Source organism: Mus caroli, chromosome 4 (genome assembly GCF_900094665.2).
Source record: "Mus caroli chromosome 4, CAROLI_EIJ_v1.1, whole genome shotgun sequence".
Classification (NCBI taxonomy): Eukaryota; Metazoa; Chordata; class Mammalia; order Rodentia; family Muridae; genus Mus; species Mus caroli.
Genome location: NC_034573.1, coordinates 126,729,205 through 126,736,315, shown reverse-complemented (window position 1 = coordinate 126,736,315; position 7,111 = coordinate 126,729,205). Strand labels below are relative to the sequence as shown.

Here is a 7,111-nt window from a genome sequence, read left to right as displayed (position 1 = left end):
TGCGTGGGGGGGGCAGACATGTGCCACAGTGTGTCTGAAGGTCAGAGGACAATCTGTGGGAATCGGTTATCTTCTTTTCGTATACAAGGTTTCAGGGAAGAAACTCAAGTTATCAGGCTTAGTGGCAAGTGACTTTACCTGCTGAGATATTTTGCTTGATACCATATATTCCTTTTAAATTAAGGGGGGGGGAAGCTTTCAAATATCCTACTTTTGGGATTGGGAGATGTAGCTCAGTGGAAGAGCCCTTGAGTATCATTTGCAAGATCTAGGTTTGATCCCCAGCACTGAAAAAGATCCTATTCTCTGCAACCACTGTCATGAAAATTCTGTATGCATAGTGGCCTCTTTTCTTGTGATCCCTCCTTTTAATCCTTGCATAACACAGAACCTGGCTTAGCAGAGGTGCTTAAAACTTATTCCTATTGCTTGAGATGCAAGTCACCTCCATTTCTTTGCAGAACAGTGGACGGTAGCCACATTGTTCTTTAAAAACCACTATAATTTAGTGCTTACTTGTGGAGCACCTATGTGCTGAGCACTGTCATAGGTGTTTCCTAAACCTGTCAGCTCTACATTAGGGGGGCTCCTGCTATAAGTGGGGGATCAGTACTCACAACAGCTGTAGGTGAAGGTCTAGAGGCTACGGAAATGATGAATCTGATGCTGATGGTGATCTGTGTGGGTCACAGTGACCAGGTGACCGTGCACCAGGCAGGGCCCTATCAGATACTGGTTTGACTGTGGCAAGAAGGTAGTGGCCGAGTGCTGACAAACCACCGACAGAGGATATGGTGTGGCACCTTGTCAGCTTGACACAACCTAGAATCTCCTGGGAAGCGTCTCACTAGGGGATTGTCTACATTGGGTTGGTCCCTGTTGGAGAGGGGGGGAAGGTATCTTGAGTTAACCAATGTCGGAATACTCAGTCCACTGTGGGTGGTCCCATTCCCCAGGCAAGGGGTCTTGAACTGTGCCTGCAATCCAACTGGGCACAAGCAAGATCATGTACGCATTCATTTCTCTCTGCTCTTGACTATGGATGTGGTGTGAATAGTGGTTTGAAGTCTTTGTCTTGCCTTGACTTCTCTAAGGTTGTGGACTAACCTGCAATTGTAACCTGAAAAAACTCTTTCTCCCTTTGGTTCTCCTCCTTCTTCCTGGTCTTATTATGTAGCTCTGGGTGTCCTGAAACTACACACACACACACACACACACACATCAAGCTAGCCTCAAAATTCAGAGATCTGCCTGCCTCTGCCTCCAAAGCACCAGGATTAAAAGATGGGTCCCTAAGCCTGACTCATTAGACTTTCTTTTTTTTTGGGGGGGGGGGAGGGTCAGGATATTTTATCACAACAAAAATTAATTAGACCAGCTGCCCAGAGTGCTCTAATGGCCCAGACTGTTCTAATTTATTATCTTCAGCAGCAGCTGCAAACTGTGGTCACAGAATTAAGATGACAGAAATTTGAGTGACAGCTCTGCTCGATAGGTTGGATTTCTGTTTTAAAGGTATTGCATCGAGTTGAGCTGACAGCGACAGTGCTGGGGACGACTGAATATTGTCACTGCGACATAGCAACGAGAAGCCTGGATCTCGGACAAATGGGTCTCCATTTGCAGCGATGCAGGGACAGCTCTCATGACCAGCGCCAATGGGGCTCATGCTAACTGGATCAGATTCACATCCATTTGACTGCCAGGACACCCTGCGCGAGTTCAAAACCAGCGTGCGGTGCTATAGGTTTAAACGTGAGAGAATAATGGCAAAAGAAATGTTGTGTACACACGCATCAAGCCCAGTCCAGAATCAGTCTCATTCTCGCCCTGCACATGACTGTTTGTTACGAGAGAAGGAAAAAAAATCTTTGTTGTCTCTTCGCAGCAAACCTCAGAGGTGGCTGGGTAAGGGATGGATCACGCTATGGAACATGCTAAGGAAACGTCTCCCAAGGTACTGCTGCGAAGGTCAAAGGTCAACAGCAGACCAGGTTCCAAACCTGGAAGCCTGCCATTGGTAGAAAGCGCGCACGTGATGCAGGGACCTCCTTCTCGCGAGACCGTCCCCCCAGCACGTGACTACGGCGTGCGCACATCCGGGCTACGGCCCTCGGCGTTTTTTCCCCGGCCCCAAGATGGCTGCCTTTTGGCGTCTCCAGCGCTGTTGAATGGAGAAAGCTTTATTGTTCCCTTCGGGCAGGAGTGTTCGTGTCCTCGATGGCGCTGTCAATAAAGAACGGCAGTTTGAATCGGTGCTGAGCAGGTAACCATAGAAACGGCGCTGGGACTCCGCGCGGAGACCCCTGTCGCGGCGGAGGCTCCCGAGACTCCCTGAGTGAGGGGCGACCCGGGACCCCTGGGGGACGCAGGGGACGCGCGGAGCGAGCTCCGCTGGGCTCGCGTCGGTCACAGCCGCCGCCGCCCGCTGTCCTCGGGACGTGGCCCCCGGGAACGGCCCTCACTCCGGGCGCAGCCTGGGTCGTCGCGTCCCCCGGGAGGACGCGGGACCCTGCCCGGCACCTGCGGCCCTCACTCCCCGGCTCCCGGGCTGCGCTGCGGACGCCCCGGCCCAGAGGGCTCCCTCCCGTCTCTGCTCTCAGCTTTTGTTTATCCGCTGTAAAACAGTTGCGGGGAAATAGAAGTCGTAGGAAATAAAACTTCAGCTCCCAGCAGTGAAGTTGCACGGAGACGCAGCCATGGTCGTTTTTTGTTTTCTTTTTAACCGGTTGTCCGGCCGCTCGCCTGCCGCGGGGCGGGGGAGTGCGCGCAGTTGCCCCGGCTGCTTTTCGGCTTTGATGGAAAGGTCCTTAAAGCCGGAGTCATTTCTCTCCGGCGCTTTACAGAAGTTTGCCAACCCTGGCCCGAGGCAAGTAGATTGAGCTAGAGTTCAGTTGACACGATACCCTGGCTTCCATGATGCCGTCAAGCTAGTGGTCTCTCATTCCTTACAAAGCTATCATCCGCCCAGTGTGTGCAATTGGCCATCTATTTTATATCTTCTCTACGTAGCTTTGCAGTGTATTTTCCCTGCACAAAACGTGAAGTGTGATTAGGGTGTGCTAGCTTATAGGGCTGGCAATGTGAGGCTGTCACTGGGAAATCCCCCTTGTATGGTAGCCTAGGTCACATTGCCTCAAATTGTAAGTTTTCTCCCTCTGGGAGTGCTCTTCCTTGGAATTGTATCCAAATCTTGGTGTGGGTTATAGCTGCTTAAGCAATCAATGTAGGGTTAGGGTTAGGAAGTGCAAATTTTCAGTGCTTGGCATAAATTATGCTCAATGTAGACACGGTTCTTCTGTGACAGGTTACCGTTCTGTCTTCTGTTTGTATACACACACATATCTCCAGGGTTGGTCTAGAGCTCCTGCTCCTCTGGTCTTCCTCCCAAGCTCCATCACCCATTTTTTTTTTTTTCTTTCGAGACAGGGTTTCTCTGTGTAGTCCTGGCTGTCCTGGAACTCACTTTGCAGACCAGGCTGGCCTCGAACTCAGAAATCCACCTGCCTCTGCCTCCCGAGTGCTGGGATTAAAGGCATGCGTCATCACGCCCAGCTATCCATGACCCATTTAACAGTTATTTTGTTTTTTTGTTTTTTTACACCTATGCTTACATGAGTTTAATCAGTTGTTCAGGTGCTTCTACTGTGTGCAGGTATGATTCCTAGAAACGTATTATTGCACAAGATGACCACGACTTTTGCCTCTCTGTGGAATTTAAATTCTTCAAAGGGCTTTGGTAATGTATAGGTGCACAGAAATAATTTCTTAAAAAAAAAAAAAAGCCTGCTGTGCAGCCCAGGCTCACCTTTAACTTGAGATCTTCTTGCCTCAGCCTCCAAATGCTGGAATTACAGTTGTACATTACCCCTGCCTGTCTGGCAAGAAAGAATAATTTCAGATACCTATCTTATAACATCATAGCAATAAAATAAGTAGTTAATGCTCACTGAGCAATTTCTTTGTGCCAGGTACTGGCACTAAGGCTTAATATGAACTGTCAGTCTGTGACACAGATAGTGTTAGGATTAACATTTTACCCAGGGGGAGATGGCTGGTGTTACATGGTTTATGCATAGGGAGCGTGGAGCCGCAATAAACAGATCATGCCCTGCTGTGTTCCGTCTGTTGTCTTTCCTGCAAGCTTGTGAGGTCCACAAGAGTAATGCCACACCTTGCTTTTGTGGTCTCAGCTATTAGCCAATGCCACAGCTTCATGTATGCATAGGATAGTAAATATACACATTTTGAGGATCCATTAAACAAATACTCGGGAATTTGTTTCACACCAAGAGCTCAGAGCTGGGTGGCTTGGTGCATCCCAGAGTGCTTTTGTTTGCTCTTACAGTCTGAACAGTGCAGCTTCCAAAAAAACCCCAAAAAACCAAACAACAAAAAAAAATCCTAATAGGTTTCGAGTTTTCTTTTTTGGGGTGGGGGTCTTCTTGATCACGAACTGGTAAAGCAACCTATCCTCCTGCCTCAGTGTGGAGTGCTGGGATACAGTGTGTTTGCTGGTAATTAAATCTGTTTGGAAGTACTCAAATTTGGTCCCAGATGTATTAAATAACAGTACAAATTCAGATGTTACTAGCAAAATGAGGGGTGTCAGGATAGGCGGCGGTTTTCTATCTTTTTTTTTTTTTAGGGGGGGAGACAGAGTTTTCCTAGTGTTTAAATAGAGAACAGCTTTCCCAAGTGGAATTTAATTGTTCTTCTAAGCTATTTAAAAATTAAATTAATTGTGTGTGTGTGTGAGAGAGAGACAGAGACAGAGGGGGAGGAGGAGGGCTGGGAGAGAGGAGAATGTAGCTGGTCAGTGTGGGAGCCTGAATGCAGTAGTGTGACTGAGAAGGAAGAACAGTTTACAGGGCTTGTTTCTCCCCTATGTTGTGCCACCATGAGAGTCTGAGCTCAGATGACAGGCTTGGCAGCGGGTACCCTTAATCCACTGAGCCATCTCATCAACCCAGAATTTAGTTTTTAAACCCAAGCTAGACAGTTGTCTACACAGAAAGTTTTTAATTGTTTTAGTGTTTTAAGCTTGGAGCTGTTTGTGTTCCTCAGTCGGAGACACCTGAACTTTGAGGGGTGTCAGGAATGGAACCCAGGCCTGCACCACACCAAGCAAGTGCTCTGTGCCTGAACTACACCTTCAGCACCAATATCTGCATTTTCTTAGGGATTTTTGGGGAAATGCTGCATGCTGCCCACAGGATGTGTTTGCCGTTGATTGTGGACTTCCTTTCAAAATCTTCTTAATAAAGTTGCATCCTTTAAGCCAGACTTGGTGGCGCACACCTTTAGTCTGTGCACTCAAAAGTAAGAACAGGGTGGATTTCTGTGGGTCTGAGGCCAGGCCGGGGGGGGGGGGGAAGCAAGCATCATGAGGCTCTGTTTCAAAAAACAAACAAAAAACAAAAAAGCATAGCGTCCCATATTATGGTGTGGAATACTTGAAAAGCACCAGGCCTTTTGAATAGTTTGAACAGAGTGTGAGCATGAGAAACCACAGGCTGTGCTAAGCTGAGGGCTTGCTGGAGCTGTCACGTGGGAGAATGGATGTCAGGTTTTGCTTTAAACTGTATGCAGTAACCGTGTTGGGCATGTCATCAGAAGATGTCACCCAGGCCAGAGAATGGATCTGGGAGCTGGCCGCAGAGTGGCATGTTAATGCAGTGTTGAACTGCAAGCCCAGAATTAAATTGCTATTTTGGGTCTGGGTGGGACCTTCCCCTCTGAGCTCTGCTGTTTCTGCTTTGTGATTTGGGTCTGTTGGGTTCCAGTAAAGAGGAGGTGGTGACGCCAGCTTTGAAGCATGGCCTGAGACTGGGGGAGGGGCCAGGGCACACCAATTTGTTTTTCAATCTATTTTACTTCAGTTCAAAGCATCAGTGCAGACAGCAGCCCAGGAAAACAAGCCACACTTTGGCAACACTCAGCTGCATTTGGAGATTGAGGAAGGCTGGGAGGAACCGAAGTACGGCTTGTTTTCCTGGGCTGTCTGTCTGAGATGATGCTCTGAACTGAAGTAAAATAGATTGAAAAACAAATTGGTGTGCCCTGTTGCCTCGTACTGAGGACGCACATAACCCGTCCCAGTACCACCTGGGCTGACACCCTGGGGGGGCGGCGGCACCAGCCCTCAGCCTTCCTCAACTCACAACCCTGGGAGTGCTTTGGTTTCCCCAGGAAATTGAATTGGGGAATGTGCTTTTCTGGTTCCAATTGCTTACCTTGCAGAGCCGTCATCTGGGTACTGTGGAGAAGGAGTTGGAAGGAGTTAAATATTAAGGACATTTACGCTCAGAGATGAAGCTGTCATTTTTTTTTAAAGCTGTACAGAGGCTACTGTATTTCATTCGCAGAAAGCACACTGTGAGGCCCTGGCAGCCCTCCAGAGAGCGGAGGGTGGGCGAGGAAAGAAAGCTGCCTTCCTTTTCTTTCCTTGATGTTGTTTAACTCAGATCCCAGAATCTCGACACCCAGTAACTCCTTTCCTTACCCATAGTAAATACAGTCGAACTAATGGATCCACAAAAACCCAAGGTCTTTAATCTCCAGAGAAATAGCGACTCTCAGTGGACCCATGCGTCCTTTGAAGATGCCTAAGAATTCTCACCAATGCCATCCATTCTTCCTCAAGGAGAGTGTCACTTTAATCAGACCTCACAGGGTCCTTGACCTCTCAGAAGGAGCAGAGCTGATAATGAATGTCATATGTCAGTAACAACCAGAGTGAAGTTACACAGCCAGTCACTTTGTACAGGTCTGTGACCTTGACCTCTAGAGTTCTGAAAGTGCCTGTTTAGGTTTTGTTTCTTGTATGAAGTGGTTGGACATAATTGGCAAACTTAAGGACATGCGCATGCTTCAGAAATGCCTGTGAATGTTAGGACCTTATGGGAGACTAGTGAGGAGTGGGTAGTGACGCTTAACAACCTCGTTAGCAGATCCTGCCTGCCTGCCTGCCTGCCTGCCTGCCTTTCTTTTTTGAGATGGGTTCATGTGAGGCAGGCTGGCCTTGAGTTCCCTATGTCGTCAAGGGTGATCTTGAATTCCTGATTCTCTTGCCTTTTCGGTTTTTTTTTTTTTTTTTTTTTTGGGTTTT

At 48.1% G+C, this 7,111-nt stretch overlaps 1 protein-coding gene across 2 annotated transcripts in view; it reads left to right on the top strand.

The window, feature by feature from the left end:
- Positions 1-2,133: 2,133 nt before the first annotated feature.
- Zbtb40 (zinc finger and BTB domain containing 40) overlaps positions 2,134-7,111 on the top strand; it is a 69,997-nt gene continuing 65,019 nt past the window's right edge. For both annotated transcript variants that reach the window (XM_029476383.1, XM_029476382.1), the window contains exon 1: positions 2,134-2,266. The gene's annotated coding sequence lies outside the window, so the exon portion shown is untranslated. The remainder of the gene's footprint in view (positions 2,267-7,111) is intronic.